General features: G+C 36.9%; 1 protein-coding gene across 3 annotated transcripts in view; it reads left to right on the plus strand.

The window, feature by feature from the left end:
* The window catches only part of SGK3 (serum/glucocorticoid regulated kinase family member 3), a 145,885-nt gene that overhangs the window by 27,822 nt on the left and 95,628 nt on the right, over nucleotides 1–22,435 (plus strand). Inside the window, exon 1 of one of the 3 annotated variants that reach the window (XM_047073996.1) lies at nucleotides 17,345–17,656. The exons of the other annotated variants lie outside the window; for them this stretch is intronic. The gene's annotated coding sequence lies outside the window, so the exon portion shown is untranslated. Of the gene's footprint in view, nucleotides 1–17,344; nucleotides 17,657–22,435 lie in introns of those variants that run through there. 3 annotated transcript variants of the gene reach the window in all.

Raw genomic sequence — 22,435 nt, forward strand, 5'->3', positions numbered from 1 at the left:
TGAGGCATTTAAACCATGCCATTCTTATTCCTGAACTTTGTGACCTCTTTATTCCTCTCTGGAGCTGTTAAGATCTTCTTTTTATATTTTCTGTTCTAAAATGTTACAGTGATCTGCCTTGTGAGGTCCTCTCTTCAGCCATTGTGCTAGTACTCAGTGCACTTTCTTAACATAGAATTTATGTTGCTCATGTTTTGTAAAAGTTATTTGATAATTTCATCCTCACTATTTTCTCTTTGTAGGTCTTTGACTAGTTGTGTGTTTGGTCTTTTGGATTGGTCCTCTAATTTTCTTACCTGTTTTTCCTGTTGTCTGTCTCTTGCTATTTTTGTTCTGCTTTCTGTAAAAGTCCCTCAGCTGTATCTTCCAACCTTTTTATTGAATTTTTTGTTTTAGCAGCGTTGTTACTTTCCAATAACTCTTTCTTATTGTCTGATTATGCTTTTTAAAAATTATTTTATTGGGGCGCCTGGGTGGCGCAGTCGGTTAAGCGTCCGACTTCAGCCAGGTCACGATCTCGTGGTCCGTGAGTTCGAGCCCCGCATCGGGCTCTGGGCTGATGGCTCAGAGCCTGGAGCCTGTTTCCGATTCTGTGTCTCCCTCTCTCTCTGCCCCTCCCCCGTTCATGCTCTGTCTCTCTCTGTCCCAAAAATAAATAAAAACGTTGAAAAAAAATTTAAAAAAAAAATAAAAATTATTTTATTGAAAAAAATCTTATTCTTGTTCCATGCATATTTTTCTATATCTCTGAAGGTATTTTTTTTTGTAGATTAAAAAACTTCTGTCTATTCCTAGCATTCTATTTCCTGTTTTTATTCTAGTTTGTTTGGTTCACATATTTTTTTCCTTTTCTCTTTGGTCCTTTATATTAGAAGTTTTCCTTAAGTCCCTGATGATCATTTAAGAGTAGGACACCAAGGGCACCTGGGTGGCTCAGTAGGTTAAGTGTCTGGCTTTGGCTTAGGTCATGATCTCAATGGTTTGTGAGTTCGATCCCTGCATTGGGCTCTGTGCTTTGTGTGGAGCCTGCTTCAAATTCTCTGTGCTCCTCCTTCTCTTGTGCTCTCTCTCTCTCTTTCTCAAAAATGAATAAACATTTAAAAAAAGAGTAATACATGTAAAATACATTAAAAACGGAATAAAGGTTCTGTGTATCTGAGTGGAACTTGTTAAAAGTGAGCCAGCTTTTTTGATGGGGACCATCACAGCTTTCATTCTCAGCAGCTGTTTTCTCAAGGACCATTCAGTGTTTTCAGATAAGAAGCCTCTCATCTCTTTCCTGTTGCACCAAATCCTGAGACTTTTCAAGGCATCTACAGGTTAGGTTGACTCACTCCTGCCTGGTGTCCCCTCTGCAGACCCTCACGTTTCACCTTCTAACCTCTCTGCCCATTTACCACTCCTTCCTATGCTTTCTGTCTTCATATAGTATGGAGTTTGGTGTCTCTTGTGTTTTCCTATTGTTTTAAGGTGACTTCTGAGAGAAAGAGGTGAAACATCTTTCTACCCACATTTTAAAGTGATAAATCCCTTACTGAACTTTTTAATTCACAAATTTTTTCCATATACATTGTTAAAACTGCAGGGAATATGCTAATGTTTCTTCTACACAGGCATGTTGAGACCTAATTAATTGTTAATGTATTTATGTAGATGAAATCCTTGTGTAAGTATTAAGTGGCATACTGTTTTCCAGAGAGCATAGAAAGAATGCTGTAAATATTTTAATTTTTTTTAACGTTTATTTATTTTTGAGACAGAGACAGAGCATGAACAGGGGAGGGGCAGAGAGAGAGGGAGACACAGAATCTGAAACAGGCTCCAGGCTCTGAGCTGTCAGCACAGAGCCCGACGCGGGGTTCGAACTCACGGACCGCGAGATCATGACCTGAGCCGAAGTCGGACGCTTAACCGACCAAGCTACCCAGGAGCCACAAATTTTTTTAATTAAAAAAAAGTTTATTTATTTTGAGAGAGAGTGAGAGAGAGCGGAGGAGGGGCAGAGAGAGAGAGAGATTGAGAGAGAATCCCAAGCAGACTCTACTGCCAGCACAGACCCCGATACGGGGCTTGAACTCATGAAAAATGAGATCATGAGCTGAGCCAAAATCAAGAGTTGGATGCTTAACTGACTGAGCCACCCAGGAGCCCCAAGAATGCTATATAGATTTTAAATTGCCTTTTGTGGTTTCTCTTTTTAAAAAAACAAAGTTTCTCCTTTTCCCCCACCCCTTTTAACTTTAGATTTTGGCAGGCCAGTATTTGTTGTTCTCTTGTTGCCAATTCAGATATCAAGAATATGACATCAGGAGGCAATTCATAATACGAAGCATGCTGAAGGTGGCCTTGTGAAAGTTGTTAGTTCTCATGATATTGAGGTGTGAAGTTTACTTTTAAAATAGACTGTTTTATTCCCTAACCTCATTTTAGTGTTCTTTTTCTTTTTGAGCATATGACCATGGTTTCTCCATCCCAGTAACTTCAGTAAAATTTCTTACAGAGTAATTCCTTACAAATAAAAGACTATCTTCAAGTAATTTACACAGCCAAATAGTGTTTTTGAGTAAATAGTACAGAATGCCTGTTTTAGAAAGTCCAGGTCTAGAGGAGTAAGAAAGCTGGAGAAGCCTGAGATGGTGCCATGTTATGGAAGAATGGTATTACACGCTATTTTAAAATTCCTTGACATGTGTGCCATTTTAGTATAAAGTTAAAAAGCTTCTTATCTTTTAAACTTTTAGCCACTTAGCAATTACTTTTTTTAATTGATTTGATTTGCTCAGTCTCACTCAAAAGTTAATGCAATGTGCTTTACAGTATAGCATGGCAAGTAGAGCACCAGGAATTCTAGCAGTGCCGAGCAAGTTACTTAATGTTTCATTGTCCACTTCTGTAGAATGGAGTTAAGAAGGTGTCCCTATGGGGATTACATGAGAGAATATGTGAAGTCCTCTGCACAGGGCTTGGCTCCATTAATGTTAGTTCCTTCTATTGAGGTATGTAAAGCATCTAGCTCAGTGCCTTTTCCATCTACTTTCCTCCTACTTATTCAGGATGTTCTGCTGAATCAAAACTAACAGTAGGAAGTTATGTAATTCAGATCCTTTCTTCTGATTCTTAGAAGATTTAATTTGGAGATAGTTTTGGTGAATTCAAAAACATACTGCCACTAAGGTAGTATCTATTTATGCTCAGAGCTTTCTAAAAAAGTTAATCCTGGGGCGCCTGGGTGGCGCAGTCGGTTGGGCGTCCGACTTCAGCCAGGTCACGATCTCGCGGTCCGGGAGTTCGAGCCCCGCGTCAGGCTCTGGGCTGATGGCTCGGAGCCTGGAGCCTGTTTCCGATTCTGTGTCTCCCTCTCTCTCTGCCCCTCCCCCGTTCATGCTCTGTCTCTCTCTGTCCCAAAAATAAATAAACGTTGAAAAAAAAAAAAAAAAAAGTTAATCCTGTCTGTGGTGAATTAGAAACCTATTAAAACAACAGTACATTGCTGAAGGGAATTCCAAATTTTTGCAATAATTTTTTTGCCAAGCTACTCAGGCTTTGGGTATTACCTAGGGGAATTTATAAATATGTCAAGTCTTGATAGATTCTTCCTTTTTATGCTAATGTACTATAAATATGCTGGGCTCATCCTGCCTGTGGGACATATTTTGTCCAGGCTGTTCCTGGTATCACCAGCATCACGATTCTCCTGGACCTGATAGCACTAGGGACACACAGGACCAGTTCAGCTCTGCCTTGACTTGCATTTCCCTCTATCACTGAGATCAATAAACTCTCTACTCTGACAAGTAGAAGGAGCAGGCTCATCAATTTTAATTTTGAAAATTGCCCACATGCTATTGTCATCAATTTGTCTGGGTTACCTTTGCAAAGATGGTGGACTCATCAATTTGAAACCCATTATGTCAGAGTTGGCCATTAGGGATTTCTAATTTTGCTATTAAATTATTTCCAGTAAAAGTCTAACTAGATATTCTAGCTGTATGAATGCTTATATGAGAGAATGGTAAAGAAAATAGAGAGTAAGGGATGGATCCATTTTGTATTATTCAGAAAATTATTCTATAATACAGTTTCTGAAATTAACTACCTTTGGTCAACATATAACAAAATGGGTAAAATTTGATTAGTTTCATCTGATAGAAAAATTATCATTTTATTAATGGGCAGTTTCTTGCATTTGGAAGACTAAATTTTGAGGGTAAATAATATATAGCTTTACAGATATATTTTTATTAAACCAAAAATCTCCACTTATGCTTTTTTAGTTAAAAAGTAGAAGGCTTAACATTCCAGGGATACAGTGGACTTAGATTTGAATTGCTTAAAATATTTTTTGTAAGATACTCTTTTTTAAACATATTATTAAACACACATAAAAGAATATTCACAACAAGAGTGTGAAATATAAAGAATAACACTAAAGCAGACCCTGATTTATCTACCACTCAGTTTAAGAAATAGAATACTAGTAATACATTAGATTCCCTATGTGCCCTATGCAATTCAGTTCATGTCCCTCCATCCACCAATTAACTATGGCAAAATTTTGTATTTATTATTCTCCTGACTTACTGTAAAATTATTTTTTCAACATTTGTATTTATCTCTAAACAGTAAATGCTGAATTTTTTGTTTTTGAAACTGATATAAATGGAATAATTTCTCCTGATACTTTTAAAAAAATTTTTTTAACGTTTATTTATTATTTTTGAGACAGAGCGAGACAGAGCATGAACGGGGGAGGGGCAGAGAGAGAGGGAGATACAGAATCAGAAGCAGGCTCCAGGCTCCGAGCCATCAGCCCAGAGCCCGACGTGGGGCTCGAACCCACGGACCGCGAGATCGTGACCTGAGTCGAAGTCGGATGCTTAACCGACTGAGCCACCCAGGTGCCCCTCTCCTGATACTTTTAACAGTAGTGTTGGTGACATTCATCCATGTTGATGTATACAGATGTGGTTCATTCATTTTCATTTCTGTGTAATATTCCATTGTATGACTGTCCCAATTTACTTATCTACTTTTCTCTTGATGGACATTTGGGTCATTGTTAGGTTTGGAGCTAGTACAAACATTGACTTCTTATACATGTCCCTTGTTGCACATGAGCAAAAGTGGAATTGCTAAACCAATTGCTTAATTTCTGAATTTCACGAAAACTTCAATTTGCTTTTCTTTGAAATTAGGAGGATTTGAAAGGGCACCTGGGTGGCTCAGTTGGTTAAGCGGCTAACTCTTGATCTCAGCTCAGATCTCGATCTCAAAATCATAAGTTCAAGTCCTGTGTTGGGCTCTGCACTGGGCATGAAGCTTACTTTAAAAAAAAATGAATTTAAGGAAGATTTGAGAGAAATTATTTCAAATCAGTGGTTTGATAATATGGTATCAATTTTAGCAATTTTTCTAGGAAAAATGAATGAATTAAAGATAGTTGATTTATTCAGAAAAGTCAGGAAGTGAGGAATTCTAGACTATTTAGATACGTTTAAACATGGATGTAGGGATATAGATATATAGATATGAGATAAAGACATAGTCAATTTCAGGAATCAGAATATAATCTTAATAATAATAGCTAATTTTTATTGAATATGTATTAACCCAAGATGATTGTCCTGGTACATACCAGTTGAATAATTGAATATAAGCCACTGCCTGGAAATGGTTTGTGTGTAGTGTGTGTGTGTATGTGTGTGTGTGTGTGTGTGTGTGTGTGTGTGTGTGTGAGAGAGAGAGAGAGAGAGAGAGAGAGAGAGAGAGATTGTCTGAATATGAACAGTGAAAAATTTCCTTCAGATTGCTTGATTTTTGGACAAAAAAAGCATTTTATATTCATTCAGCCTGCTTTGATCAGGACATCTTCTACCATCTGGAAATAAGATGGACTGTAAGATGCTGAATTAATTTTTTTCACTGTGATATTTGAATTTCTACAAATTCAAGGAAAAGTGAGTCAATAATGGCTGTTGTGTCAAGTTTACAATTAGTGTTTATTGCCAATGCTTTCCTTTCTATATATCTGGAAGTGTTTTACAAATGAATTTATGTGAATTTCTCATACAATGTCCTCTCTTCTGAAAAATCCTTGCTTTACAACTATCTAAAATTTGCTCACTTTTTAAAAAAGTTTATTTACTTATTTTGAGAGAGAGAAAGCACGCACATACATGTGTGCACATGCAAGTGGGGGAGGGGCAGAGAGAGTGAAAGAAAGAATCCCAAGCAGGCTCTGTGCTGTGACCATAGAGCCTGACTTGGGCCTTGATCCTGTAATCCATGAGATCATGGCCTGAGCCGAGATCAAGAGTTGTACACTTAACTCACTGAGCCACCCAGGCGCCACTAAAATTTGCTCACTTTTAGGATTTCCTCCCTTCCTCTGTACTTAAGATATTTATTTTTGCCCCTGCATGGGCCAGGCACCTATTTGTCTAAGTGCAGGAGATGTAGTAAGAAACTAGATCCAATCTTGCCCTCAAAGAACTTAGAGTTCAGTGAGAGAGAGGGATATGTGAACAGGCAATTCCTGGGCAATTTACTTTGATAGGATTAGTTAATCTTAAGAAGGGGGAAGGGAAAGCTTTCACTATTAAGATATTTTTAAAAACCTGTTCTTTGATTTAAAATAAATACTCAGTAAATTTAAGTACCTGTTTACTTACTCATTTTATAGGTAATTTTTAATACAGCTACTTTCAAAGCTTTCAGGATTTTTTAATGATTTTTTTTATGATTCTTCCTAAAGAGAATACCATTCTGTTTTCTTGTTTGGATTTCACAAAAAAGAAGAACTGCTTTTCTCATTGCTTCAAATATTTTTTTAATTCCATGAGTCATGACTTCTGGAAACTTCTTATTCAGAAAACATTTAGTAGTTCTTGATCACATCTTGTGATTATTTTAATGAACTCATAAGTATGGCATGACATTTAGAACCATGTAAACAACACATGGGACGGTGCCTTGAATCCACATATACTCATGCACTTAATAAATGTGGGTATTTTAATACTGGCTTGCTTCACTAAAAGAAAAAGCAGGTATACCACATGAGTAATCTCTGGTTACTAAATATCATTTACTGAGAGGTCAATCTAAGAGGGACTATAAAGTGTCCAGTAGACTTGGCCATGAGGAGAGCACTGTGCTAAGTGTCAAAGCAGTTTGGGGAGATGAAGGGTGGACATTGAGTTGAAGAGTGAACAGTAGAGGAACAGAGAAGACAGGAAGTGTGGACCCTGTTGATTTCAATACATGAATGTGTAATAGGGTGACCATCTACCCAGGACTGTGGGGTTTCCTTGGATTCAGGACTTTCAGGACACTCCCAGGCAAACAGGAGCATTAGGTTATTCTACATACTAGATTCTGTGCTGGGTTCTGAGGTTGTAAAAAATAAGAATGCAAAGAGAAAATTATTATATAATATGATAATTTAGGATATAAATTTAAGAGGCTGTGCAAACACAAAAGGGGACATGCCCTAGTTTGCAGAAGTTGGTCAGAAAGAAGCCAAAGAGAAGATGAAATGAATTCAGTGAAACAGTAGGGGTTACCCCAACAAAAACCAGGGGGACAGAACATTTCAGGCAGAGAAAGAGTGCAGCAGTTGGTTTATAGAGAAATATAGGTAGTTTTTTCCTTAAAGAGAAGGGGAAGTCACTAAAGGCTGAGGGAGCCCAGGTTCTTTACCACAGGGTTTGGGGATGTGGGAGATGTTAATGGAGATAAAGATGTAAAGGGAGATAAGTTTGCAGTGAGACTAGGGCGCTGCTGAGGGAAAGAAAGAAGAAAGGAGGTGCGATGTTTAAGAATGGGGAAATCACAAGTTTCTGAGATGGTCAAATGTGATCATATTAGATGGAAAAGATCTAGGAATTACAAAGCGCTAAAATAAATAGCTAATACTAACTGAATGCTTCCTTTGTTTCAGGCACAAGAGGTAGATACTATTACTATCTCCATTTTACAGCTGAGGAAACTGAGGCACAAAGAAGTTAACACTTACCAGCAGTTATGCAGTTCCTAAGAGGCAGAAGCCAGAACTTTATAGATTCTATGGAACCCTTCAGTATATCTGCATTTAATATGTTTCCACATGTGATTTCACCTGACATTCACAACCACCTCTTGTGGTATTTTTATCTCCAGTTGAGGGGACAGTAACAAAGGTAGAAACTTGTCCCGAGCCCCATGGATAATCAAGATATATGGTTAGGCAATATGTAGAAAAGAACAACCAAAGACACTGTAAATAGCTGAAACTTTTCTTTTCCCCACATTACATACTTTCCCAACCTTAAAATAAAAGAATATGATCCTGCCCTCTCCATACTCCAGAAATATTCTAGCCATTCGCTTGTATTTGTGTTTTTTTTTAATTCAAATGCACTTCCCCCTTAAAGTCATAAATATCATTTCTTAATTCCTAACCAAGTTGCAAGATTACTAATATTGGCCCTAGACTTTAAATGCCCTTACGAACCTCTGAACTCCGGTTGCCCTCTGAGTCCTGAGTTTTGGGGAAGTGGTAGTGACTCTTTGGACTTTGTTTGACTAGCAATCAACTAGCAAAGCTTTGACTGTTGTGGTGGGAAAGAAGTCTACAGAAGTCTTGAGGTGAGACTCCCAGAGTTTCAGCAGAATTGGTTGATAAAAGTTGGGGTTGACTCTCCCATCAAGGGCAGACAAGGGCCCCAATAGCAAGAGTTGGTTTGTATATTTTGGATATTCACAGATCAGAGGGTTTCTGTTTAAATTGTGACCAGTTTTGATTTTGGATAATTTCTGCATTTACAGATGGAATGAGAGACAATGCAAAGTTAAGGAACATTGTCCCCATTTTTTGCTAGTTAATGATTGAGCCAGGACTAGAGTTAAATCTCTACCCCCTTAACCTATTGCCCCAGTGGGATTAAAAGCCAGTGAGGCTTTACCACCAATATACTGATTTTCCAGTACATCTCTTATGGATGGCAGCTGTTTAAGTACTCAGAATGCTTCCCCAGAAGGCTCACGGACCTGGAGTTTCCATCAGTGAAACTCTCTAATGTTGTGACACACACAGCATTCCCTCACCCACTCATTAAATGGCTCTAGTATGTTAGGCATTATCCTAAACCCTTTCAGACTCAGTGGTGAATATGACACAGTCTCTGTCCTCATGGTGATTAAGGGGAAATGGTCATAAAACAATTACACCAAGTGTTTCATTACATTTGTGTGATAAATGGTATGTAGGGTAAGTATTGGATACTATGTGAATGGAACAAGTACCCTAACCTAAATCCAGGGTGAAAGAATGCTTCCTTGAGGAAGTATGATTCAGGCTGATTCCCAAAAGGAAGTAGGAGTTTGCCAAGTCTTATGGAATGAATTGTCTCTCTCCAAATTCATATGTTGAAATCCTAACCCCCAGTACCTTAGAATGTGACTGTATTTGAAGATAGAATCTTTAAAGAGGTAACTTAGGTTAAATAAGGTCATTCGGGAGGACCCTAACCCAACATGACTAATGTCCTTATAAAAATAAATGAAGACACAGATACACACAAAGGGAGGGCCAAGTGAAGACACAAGGAGAAGATGGCCCTCTACAAGCCTTGAGAGAAGCTTCAGAAGAAACCAACTCTATAGACAGCTTGATCTTGGACTTCTAGCCTTTGCAGTTGCGAGAAAATAAATTTCTGTTCTTTAAGCTACCCAGTGTGTGGCACTTTGATATGGCAGCCCTAGTAGACTGATACATCAGTAAAAAGTAGAGGTATGAGTGCTCCAGGTAGAGAGAATGACAGACTCAGAGAGTTGTAGTTGGCTAGTTTACTATCTAGTGTTGTAAAAGATAATAATAGGGGTACCTGGGTGGCTCAGTTAGTTGAGCGTCCAACTCTTGATTTCAGCTCAGGTCATGATCTCAGGGTTGTGGGATTGAACCCTGCATTGGGCTCCATGCTGAGCATGGAGCCTGCTTGAGATTCTCTCTCTTCCTCTTTTCACCCCTCCCCCACTCATGCTTGGGTGAGTGTGTGCTCTCTCCCTCTCTCTCAAATTAAAAAAAAATAATTTGGGTATGTAAAATTATGTTTATTAATGGCCCTATCTTCCAACATTATCATGTGTTCACCTGCTTCTAAAGTACATTATACGTTCATGGGGTTCTTTTGCCTAGAAGGGTCTTTCTCTGCCTTCCTGGCCCTGAAAATCCAATGCATAGTTCAAAATAACTGAAATCTTACGTACATGATACCTTTGACCACTCAGGCCCCTACTTGTCTATACTTTTTTACTGATTGTGTATGCCAGTGGTGCTCAGACTTTTTGGTTTCAAAACCCCTTACACTCTAAAAAATTATTGAGGACCCCAAAGAGTTTGTATTTATGTGAATTATCAATAATTACTATATAAGAAGTTAAAACTAAGAAATTTTTAAAAAATATATTTTTAAATGTTTACTTTTGAGAGAGACAGAGACAGAGCACGAGTGGGGGAGGGACAGAGAGGGAAACACAGAATTTGAAGCAGGCTCTAGGCTCTGAATTGTCAGCACGGAGCCTGACATGGGGCTCGAACTCACAAACTGTGAGATCATGACCTGAGCCAAAGTTGGACGCTCAACTGACTGCACCACCAGGATGCCTCAAAAATATTTATTTAAATTAAAACAATTTACCTATTACATATTAACATAAAACATTCTTATGATAAATAAGCGTTTCACAAAGCAAAAAAAAATAGATTATTGCCGTTTTACATATTTCAAATCTCTTGAATTATGTCTGTCTTACTAGGAAACAGCTGGATTCTTACACCTGTTTCTGCATTCAAACAGTTACAATATGTTGTTTTGATTGAGGTATGGAGAAAATAAGGCCTCACAAAGATATGTAGTGGGAAAAAGCAGGGATATTTTAGTAGCCTGTCCAGAAAACTGTGAAGATTCTTCTTTGATACTATACCAAGACTTGGCAAGTGGCCATTTTTTAAACACAAGCTGTGTGGCTTAAAACAACAGAAATTTATTCTCTCACAGTTCTGAAGGCTAGAAGTCTGAAATCAAGGTGTCAGCTGGGCCACAGTCTCTCCAAAGACTCAGCGGGACATTTGTTCCTTACCTCTTATAGCTTCTGGTGTTTGTCTCCCTTCATCTTCACATGACCTTCTCCTCTGCTGGTCTCTGTGTCTTCTTTTCTGTCTCTTATAAGGACACTTGTCATTGGATTTAAGCCTCACCTGGAAAATATAAATTATCTTGTGTTCCATTTGGGACACCACCATTCAACCCACTATAGTCATCTTATATTTTGAATGGATCTTTGATGCAGGCATGATTTTGTAACTTCATGTATTAGTCTTTTGAAAAATACTGGTTCACTAATGTATGCAGATTTTCCAAATGTTGACACATTTTATTTAACAATATTTTTAAAAATCATATTTATTAATATCACTAAGTGCGTCAGAAAAATCTTTCAGTGGAAGGAAGCAGGCAAACTCAAGGGGGAAGAAACATATTTTCCAATACTCTTAATTTCACTTTAAAGGTTTAATTCTGTCAATGCCAACAAACACACTGAGTTGTTTTCCTTGATGTGACAGGCTTACTTTGTTCATTTTCAAGAAAATGTCTGCCAAATACCCAAGCTTGGCAAATATTGTCATTTGTCAGTCATCCTTTTCAGTAAAAATTGTGTTCTATATAAAGCAGCTACTTCAGCTTTTAACTCAATTACGCAAGGAAGGACTTTCCCTCCAGACAATCATTAGAGTTTGGTATACAGCAGAAGTCCTTTATGCATACTTCCCATTTTGTCACACAAGAGTATTAAAAACTAATGTACTCAAAGGTCAAGATTTAATAAAATTTTTATTGCTTTTTCAAGGATATCCTTAAGTGAACTTGATTCTTTTCCCCCTCTTTTTAAACTGCAAGTGAGTAATGGTGAGGAAAATAATGAGTAGTAAAGCAGTGAGTCTGCCTTGTTCATGCCAGGGCACCAGCAGTTCTAGCTACTATTACTTTTGAACCATCAGTGCAAATCAGTGAAAAAGGCAAATAACATCTTATTATGAAAATAGTTAGACCTCACAGACCCCCCAAAAGTGTCATAGGGCCTTCCAGGGATCCACGGACTATACTTTGAAAACTGCTTGTGTATACTATTCATTTTAGACCTAGATCACCATAGACTGATTAAATTTATAACATATATATATTTCTTTTTTTAAACATTTTTATTTTATTATTTTTTAAAAAGCTTATCTATTTATTTTGAGAGAGAGAGGGAGCAGAAAGAGATGGGGAGAAAGAGAGAATCCCAAGCAGGGTCCACACCCAGCACGGAGCCTGATGTGGGGCTCAGTCTCCCGCCCATGAGATCATGACCTGAGCCAAAACCAAGAGTCGGACACTTTATCTACCAAGGGAGCCACCCAGGTGCCCCTGTTAACATATGTGTGTATCTTGTTATTTGACTGTTTCCTTAGAAATTAAATATATGTATGTATCTAAAAATAAAAATTAAAAAAAAAACCAAATAGTATAGGAAGGCTTATAATGAAAAACAAACACTCCCCCACCTCACCAGTCCTCTGAAGCAAACACTGTTTTAAGGAAAGAAACCTTTTTATTATAGCAAATTTCAACATATACAAAAGTAATCTGAAGTATAATTAGCCATTATAAACATGTTTCCCACTTTCAACAGTTACATACTTACAGCTAAATCTCATTCAGCTAATCACCCTCTCTTCCTGTCTCTACAATGAAGCAAATCTGCGACATCAGGTCATTTCATCCTTAAATATTTCAGCAGTATGTCTAAAATACAGACTCTTTTCAGAAACATAACAGAAACATTGTATCTTAAAAAACAATTATTTCTTAATGTCATTAGATATCCAGTCATATTTAAATTTCCCTAGTTACCTCATAATTTTTTCAGTTTGTTTAGTCCAATTGAGATTCAAATAATATCTATATAATTGGTAGTTGATATATCTTTTCAGTCTTTTAATCTAAGTGTTTCTTGCCTTTCGTTTTTCCCTTACAGCTTACATCATGAAGAAACAAGGTCATTTGTCCTATATAATTTCCCACTAAATTTTGCTGATTGCATCCCTAAAATGTCATTTATCATGTATCTCTAGCCCTTGTATTTCTTATAAATTGGAAGTTAGAAGTAGAAACTTGATGAGATTTGGGTTCAAATTTTTTGGCGAGAATCCTCTGTGAGTGGTGATATGTTTTTCTATCAGGATTCATAAAAAATGTCTGGTTGGCTGTACTTTTGTAAGGTGAACAGTCATTGATGATCATTGCCTAGATGCATTAACTTGTTAGAGGTTGCAAAATGGTCATATTCTAATTATGTTCTGCTTTATTCATTAGCTAGAATTATTCTATAAAAAGCAGCTTCCCCTCATCGACTATTTGGTTACCTTGGGGTGAAATTTGTATTGGAAAGGCAGTATAAAGGTTCGATTCTTACCATTGATTTACCAGTTAAAAGAGAAAAAAAAAGATTTAGTTCCTTAATATCACTCATAGGTAATCCATGAGGTTTGTTTTGTATTTTTTAGTGTCTTTGTAAACTCCTGTATTTAACATTCACGTGTTTTAGTTCACCATAGTCATTAATTCTTTTTTATGCTTGATTTTTCCATCTTTGGTTAGCTCTGAATTGGCCCTGAGGACTTTGACATGACTATAGTACTCACTGATACCATACCAGAAGTAAGGAAGTTAAGACATTCCAGGCTCATTTTGTGTATTTCCCGACCCAGATCTGCAATCTGCTGATCCTATAAGGAGCCCTGGTTCATTTTAGTGGAAAATGTCTAGAGACCACTATCTAGGTGCTGTTGGTGCTCATTTCTCTGAGATGATTGATACTAGGTCTTTTCTGCATCAAACTTGGGTAATACATATATGCATATATTTTAAAAGTAAAATACCAAATATATTCATAATGTTATTTCCAAGTGAAATTCAGTACTATAGATTTTTTGTGTTTTGGGTTTTTTAAAAACCAATCTCTTCTATATATCTCCTCTCTCTCACATCAAAATCCTTGGTTTTTATTTATTTTTGGGACAGAGAGAGACAGATCATGAACAGGGGAGGGGCAGAGAGAGAGGGAGACACAGAATCGGAAACAGGCTCCAGGCTCTGAGCCATCAGCCCAGAGCCTGACGCGGGGCTCGAACTCACGGACCGCGAGATCGTGACCTGGCTGAAGTCGGACGCTTAACCGACTGTGCCACCCAGGCGCCCCAAAATCCTTGGTTTTTAAAGACACAAAGATAATTACTTATTTTATTTATCCCACAACACAAACACAGTCTCAGAATAATAATACCGTTACCAACATGATTGCTTGGATAGAGTTTAAGATTTTTTTTTAATGTTTATTTATTTTTGAGAGAGAGAGAGAGAGAGAGAGAGAGAGAGAGAGAGAATGAGAATGAGCGGGGGAGGGGCAGAGAGAGAGGGAGACCCAAAATCCGAAGCAGGGTCTAGGCTCTGAGCTGCCAGTACAGAGCCCTATGCAGGGCTTGAACTTAAAAACTATAAGATTGTGACCTGAGCCAAAGTTGGATGCTTGATCGACTGAGCCACCCAGGCTCGCTGAGTTTAAGATTTTCTTTACAGTTCTTTTTTGTCTTTGGGATTTATCCCACCAGGAATACACAGCTGACCCTTGAACAACATGGGTTCAAACTGCACAGGTCACTTATATGCAGATTTTTTTCAATAAATACAGTACTTGTGCTTTTTTAAATAACATTTTTTTCTCTAGCTTACTTTATTGAAAGAATATAGTATATACTACACATAACATACAAAATAAGTGTTAATTGGCTGTTACCAGTTAGGCAATTACCAAGTCAACAGTAGCTTATTAGTAGTTAAGTTTTTGAGGAGTCTAAAGTTATACATGGATTTTCAACTGCAGAATGGGGGCTATTGGTGTCCCCAACCCCCAGCATTGTTTGGGAGTCAGCTGTACTTTGTTTTGAAGTGACTTAAAATAATTCCTCTAATCAATTTGGTTAGGTCTATTTGTTTAACTTTGAGAAAGAGCCATTTTTATTTTTAATCTTTTCTGCTTTTAGTTCCTATTATATTTCCCTCCATGTATGTAAATAATAAACTTTATGTTTTTCTTTCTTGACTTTTGTTAACTTTGCACATTATCTTTGAACAAATAATTAGAATACATGACATCTGAGCTCTCATAGCATCTTCCCTCCCCCTCACTGTAGTAAATATAATTTATACTTAATAACCTTTGTTTCTTGTTCTGTCAATGATACACGGGGGGATTGAAATTTTCATTTTATACACTTGATATACTATACATAGAGCCCAGTAGAGAGCAGTATACATACTAGGTAATTAATACTTGCTGAATTAAATTGAAATTTTTTTTAGAGAGAGAGAGCGTGCGCACGTGTGGGTGGGGGAGGTGGCAGAGGGAGAGAGAGAGAGAAAGAGAGACTTAAACAGGCTCCACACTCAGCGCAGAGCTTGACATGGGACTCGATCCCATGACCCTGGTATAATAACGTGAGCCGAAATCAAGAGTTGGATAGGGCGCCTGAGTGGCTCAGTCAGTTAAGTGTCTGACTTCGGCTCAGGTCATGATCTTGCAATTGGTGAGTTTGAACTCAGAGCCTGGAGCCTGCTTCAGATTCTGTGTCTCCCTGTCTCTCTCTGCCCCTCCCTCCCTCGTGCTGTCTCTCTCAAAAATAAATAAACCTTAAAAAATTAAAATACGAAAAAAAGAGGTGGACACTCAACTGACTGAGCCACCCAGGTGCCCCTAAATTGAATTTTTATTATACTGTTTGCCAAATAAAATGTTAGTCATCAATTAATGGAGACACTAGTTAAATCAATTAGTAATTTATAAATCATGGTATTAGATCAAGGATTTAGAATCAAAAACAGTTGTCTTTCTCTTCTTCCCTTTTTCCCTTTATCTGTAAATTATTTTGGTTGTCACGTCATCTTTTTTGTGTTTCTGTTATTCTCTTATTAAAAGATATAAGTATTTTGATACAACTTTGATATGACTAGAGAAAAATTATAAAGGAAGAGAGCTTGTGAGTGTTTTAATGAGGTTAATGGTAAACCCACGTTAAAATGTTTAGAAAGGAAATACATATGAATGAAGCTGTTAGTGCTAAGCTCTGGGACCCAAACTGGAAAAAAAAAATCACCTATTTATGACATAGTGTATTGAATCATGAAAATACACTGGAAAATAATTTTCCCCCTTAGCATACAAAAGAATGCATAAAAAATGTTCTTGTAATCTGTGTCTCCATTAATGGAATCTGAATTAGGCAGTCTTTTAAAAGAAATATGTGTAATTAATCATGGATTAAAAATTAGTAACCAGATCATATAAATCATTTGAGGCAAATTTAAACCCAAAGGCTTATTTCAAATTCCAGTGTCAAATAAAATTACTCAGCACATCATTAATAGATGATTTTCTGCATACAAGATTAATAGAAAAGATATGACTTCTGAGAGTTGAGAAAGGATTCAATTGGATGTCAAATTCAAAGATTTTATTTCCTTTCTAAGATAAATAACCCCTAATTGTTGTTTATTGAATTTTATTTTCTCTGGCCCATTGCTGTATAGGGCTTCAATGTAATTATATCATAGGTCATTAATTCTCTTTTATAGAGTTAGGTCTCTTCACTATAACATTAATATTTATGTAAACCAACATGGATTTAAACAAAAGAGGGGTGCCTGGATGGCTCAGTCGGTTGAGGGTCCGACTTCGGCTCAGGTCATGATCTCACGGTCCATGAGTTCAAGCCCCGCGTCTGCTGACAGCTCAGAGCCTGGAGTCTGTTTCAGATTCTGTGTCTCCCTCTCTCTCTGACCCTCCCCTGTTCATGCTGTCTCTCCCTGTCTCAAAAATAAAATTAACATTAAAAAAATTTTTTTAAATAGACACAAGATATATAAGAACTATTATATGTAAGAATTATATGGAATTTGGGATTCAGAAAATAACATTTAAAAGTTGTATTATCAGAAATTATACTTATCAGTCTTTCTTTTTAAGTTTCAGGTGGCTTTATATTTCAGTAAATGTATAGTCCCAGGGGTGTACTTAAACGTCTACTGTGTCCCTTTATTATATAGTTCATTTGTCATTATGTCTTTACTTAAAAAAATTTTTTTTACATTTATTTTTCAGAGACAGAGTGCAAGCAGGGGAGGGGCAGAGAGAGAAGGAGACACAGAATCCAAAACAGACTTCAGTCTCTGAGCAAGCTGTCAGCACAGAGTCTGACGTGGGGCTCAAACCCACTAACCGTGAGATCATGACCTGAGCCGAGGTCGGACACTCAACCGACTGAGCCACTCAGGTGTCCCAGTCATTATATCTTTAATAGTGCATTATGTTGTGTTCCTGCTTCAACTTTGTTTCTTAGTCAGTATATCTCAGTACAATGGAATCAAGTTTATTTCTAAAAGTTATCTGCAATCTCAAAATTCCAGAGACAAAGTCTGAGAAAACAGTGAAAGTTTCATATTAACCTACTCTAGAATATTAGCAGTGGGTTTTTTCTTGGAAACTCATTGACTTTTCAAAGCCGTTTTATTATACATGGGTAAGTTGTCATTATAGAAAGGTGATGTAGCATAGTGGTTAACAGCATGTACTATGGAACTAAAGTAGCCAGATTCTAATCCCTGATCTGCCAGTTAATAGCAAGTGACATTGAGCAAAGTGATTTGGCTTTGTGTTTCTTCACCTGTAAAATGGGGATGATAGTTGTGCATAGCTCATAAGCTTACTGTGAATATCAGTATATATAAAAGTGATATATGACTGTTAGCTATTATTATGTTGACTCATACTATTAAGAACATTATTGGGGTGCCTGGGTGGCTCAGTTTGTTGAGCAACTGACTCTTGATTTCGCCTCAGGTCATGATCTCATGGTTTGTGAGTTTGAGCCCCACATCCAGGTTCTGCACTAACAGTGCAGAGCCTGCTTAGGATTCTCTCTCTCCCTCTGTCTCTACCTGCCTCTGTCTCTCCCCCTCAAAAAGACAAAAACGAACATTAGCAATTATTGTCAAGGATGCAAATATGTCTAGTTATTTCCTATTAGTGTTCAGAAATGTGTTTATAACTGTTTCATCAGGAAACTGTAATATTACCTATTTATGTGATTTTTAAAGGGTTTTAGACATGCTAGAGTCAAATATATTCGCATAAAAACACATCTCCAATTCTATAATGGAAGCCAAGAGGATTCATATGTAGAAATTTATATTAATCTTTTTCCTTCAATAAATATTATGTGGTTGATCCGTGTAAGAATATCCTAAGGACCCTGGAAATAATAGGGTGAATCACATATGGATCTTGCTGACAATTATTGACTAATAGGGGAAAAACAATAAATAACTCTGAGGTAGAAAGAAAGAGGTACAGGTAAAATTCTCCTAAGGGCTTACAGGAAAGAGAGATTCCCCACTGAAAGATTGAGAAAAACTTTGAAGGAGCTTGTATTTGAACAATGCCATGAAAGAAGAGCAGGACTTATATATAAGTAGAGAAATGAAGTTCTGTGTTACATGTAAATAAAGGAAAGGGCTTGTTTTGCTTGGAGAATGGGAGGCATAAAGGGGAAGTAGGTTATATGATAGTCAGATACGTAGAATCTAGGAGGCTAGGCTGAGAAGATCTTATTCAGTCATCAGTGGGATATTGTTAAGGCGTTTTTCACAAAATTAAAGTGAGATTCACATAACATAAAATTAACCATTTAAAATGACCAATTCAGTGACATTTAGTATATTTACAGTGTTGTGCCACCAGTACTTCTGTCTAGTTTAAAACATTTTCTTAACCCGAGTTAAACCCCATGTCCATTAAGCAGTAATTTCCCATTCCCTCATCCCTCCTGGCCCTGGCAACTACCAATCTGCATTCTATTTTTCTCTTTTTTTTTCTTTTTCTTGAATGCAGAAAGTGAAAAACTTCATTTTTACTTTCAATTTCTATTAAAAATATTTTTCTTTAATTTTTTTACTATATTTTTTGCTTTTATGTAAATGTTTTCAAACTCTATTTTACTTCCATCATTTTATTTTAGTCTACTACAGTGTATTCACTTTTTCAAATTTTCAAACAACTTCTTTTTTTCTCTTTTTTGTTTCTTTTTCTTGAATATAGAAAGAGAAAAAAATTCATTTTTATTTTTAATTTTTATTAAAAATGTTTTTCTTTGACATTTGAAAAAGAAAAAAGAAAACAAAGAAATTGTTTGAAAATTTGAAAAGGTGAATACACTTAAGTAGACTAAAATAGAGTGATGGAGGGGCGCCTGGGTGGCGCAGTCGGTTAAGCGTCCGACTTCAGCCAGGTCACGATCTCACGGTCCGTGAGTTCGAGCCCCGCGTCAGGCTCTGGGCTGATGGCTCAGAGCCTGGAGCCTGTTTCCGATTCTGTGTCTCCCTCTCTCTGTCCCTCCCCCGTTCATGCTCTGTCTCTCTCTGTCCCAAAAATAAATAAACGTTGAAAAAAAAAATTTTAAAATAGAGTGATGGAAGTAAGATAGAATTTGAAAAAATTTACACAAAAGTGAAAAATATAGTAAAAAAATTAAAGAAAAATATATTTAATAAAAATTCAAAATAAAAATGATTTTCTTCTCTTTCTGCTGAATTCTGTGGTTCAGGTTGTGCAGATTGTTGTGTTAATCCTCCAATCAGTTTTCTAGATGTGTAGGATGGTTTAGTGTTGGTCTGGCTATATTTCCTGGACGCGAGACACACAAAAAACTTCCATGCTGTTCTAGCATCTTGGCTCTTCCCCAGTTTTTATATAGAGTGTGAAGTAGGAATCCAACTTCATTTTTTTTTTTTTTGCATGTGGATACCCAGGTGGCCAACCACTCTATGAAGAGACTGCCCTTTCCCCATTGAATGATCTTAGCATCCTTGTTGAAAATTACTTGGCCATGGATTATAGGCTTATTTATGGACTCAATTCTATCCCACTGGTTTATAGGCTTATCTTTGTGCTTGTTACCATACTATTTTGATTACTATAACTTTGTGGTAAGTTTTGAAATCAAAAGTGTGAGACCTTATTCTTTTTCAATATTGTTTGGGTATATAGGGCCTTTTGCAATCTATATGAATTTGAGAATCAGTTTTTCCATTTCTGCAAAACAAGGCTGTTAGAGTTTTGATAAAGATTTCATTAAAATCATTACAGGATTTTGAACAGAGAAAATTATGTGACTAGAATTGTCTTAGACGACATTCTACAATATGGATAAAAAGAAGGAAAAGAGAGGAGTCTGGGAGACCATTTAAAAAGTTAGCACAACAGGAAGGCTCAGACCTATATTTTTGGAGTGAAGGAGAAGGGACAAATACCAGAGACTATGGAAGCAGACTTGAAGGGGCTGAAGTAATGGTCTGTTCGTTTAATGATTTGCACCCCATTGTTATATGCTCCAGGCCCTGAGGATGCTATAGTGAATAAGATGGATATGTTATTTTGCTTTCATGGACCTTGAACTCTAATGGGGCAGGAACAAGGGAACAATAAACAGTGAAATAAAGAGCAAACTGTGATCAGTGCTATGAAGAAAATGAACAAGCTGCTATTACAGAGATCACAGAGGAAGGCCTATTTTAGATAGGAAAGGTCTTGATGAAGAACAGCTATTTAAACAAGACCTGAATGATGAGGAGTTAGCCTCTGGGAAATGGGAGGCAGACAAAAGAAAGGATGTTAACCTAAGAAAACAAAATTATCAGAGGCTCTGAGAAAGGAAAGGAAAGGGAGGGAGATCTAGGGAGAAGTCAAAGAGGAATCCAAAGTTTGAACATGGGTAACTGAGTAAATTGTAGTGCTGTTAATACAACAGGCATGGAGGGAAAACCATGCATTCATTTATTTTCAGGTGGAAGATATTTAGCAGGTACTTGGAAATTTGGAACTAGAGCTGAAGAAAGAGGTCAGGCTTCAGGTTAAGTATATTGTAGTCAGCTGTATGGAGGATGAAACTCAGACGTAAGCTTGTATGAAAAACCAGTTATAGTGAAAAGAATTTAGGACTTAACGTTGAGGAGCTAGATTTAAGTCTTCTCTCTCTTATTGACTGGTAGTGATACTTCCGGCAATTTCTCTCTATAAGGTCACAAATCTCTATTTACTGTCTAGTTTGTTCTAATGATATATTTGTCTACCTTTATGACAATTATGATAGCTTTATAAGTCCTCAGTATCAGGTAGTTTAAGTCTTTGTTCTGTTTAAATCCTTTTTTGACTTTTCTAGCTTCTTGGTATTTCCACATGTATTAGTTTTCTATTGATGCCATAACAAATTACCACAAATTTAGTGGCTTAAAAACAACACAACTTTATTATCTTATACTTATGTGTTTAGAAATCCAGCAGAGGAGGTCTCAGAGGGCTAAGTTCAAGGAGTCAGCAGGGCTGTCTTCTTTCTGGAGGCTTTAGGAGAGGATTCCTTTCCTTGTCTTTTCCAGCTCCTAGAGGCTGCCTGCATCCCTTGGCACCTAACCCCCTTTCTCAGTCTTTTGTGTGTGTGTGCTGATTAGTCTGGTTTAGCAATTTGACTGATTTTTTTTTTTAATCAACTTTTGGTCTCATTGATTTTTCTCTTTGTCATTGGATGTACTCTTGATAGATTTCTTTCTTTCTTTACATTATTTTGGTTTAATTTGCTCTTTTTTATTTAATAAGGTAGAATCTGAGGTCATTGATTTAAGAACTTTCTTTTTTTATTATGGGTATTGCCTCCTAAGTTCTACTTTAGTGCTATCTACAAATTTTGATATATAGTGCAAAATATTTTCTAGTTTTCCTTTTGATTTCTTCTTTGACCCATGGGTTATTTAGAATTGTATATTTTGATTTCAAATATTTGGACATTTTCCAGATGTTTTTCTGTTATTGATTTCTAATTTAATTTCATTGCAGTTAGAGAACATAGTTTTTGTATGCCTTAAATCCTTATAAATTTATTGAAACTTATTTTATGGCCCAGTGTATGGTCCATCTTGATAAATGTCTTATGTGTACTTGAAAAGAATTATATTCTTGTGTCTTGTAGTGATCTGTAAATGTCAGTTAAGATGGTTAATAGTGTTGTTTAGGTCTTTTATATTTTCCATGGTCTGAATGTTTGTGTCTACCCCTGAATTCATATGTTGAAATCTTAACCTCCAAAGGTGATGATGGTAGTAGTAGGTGGGGCCTTTAGGAGCCCTCATGAATAGGATTAGTACTCTAGGGGTACCTGGGTGCTTCAGTCGGTTAAGTGCCCAACTCTTGTTTTCAGGCCGAGGTCACGATTTTGTGGTTTGTGAGTTTGAGCCCCAAGTCGAGCTCTGTG

Source organism: Lynx rufus, unplaced genomic scaffold (assembly GCF_022079265.1).
Source record: "Lynx rufus isolate CCGP_SWC_20201006 ecotype Redwood Valley unplaced genomic scaffold, mLynRuf1.p SCAF_12, whole genome shotgun sequence".
Taxonomy (NCBI): Eukaryota; Metazoa; Chordata; class Mammalia; order Carnivora; family Felidae; genus Lynx; species Lynx rufus.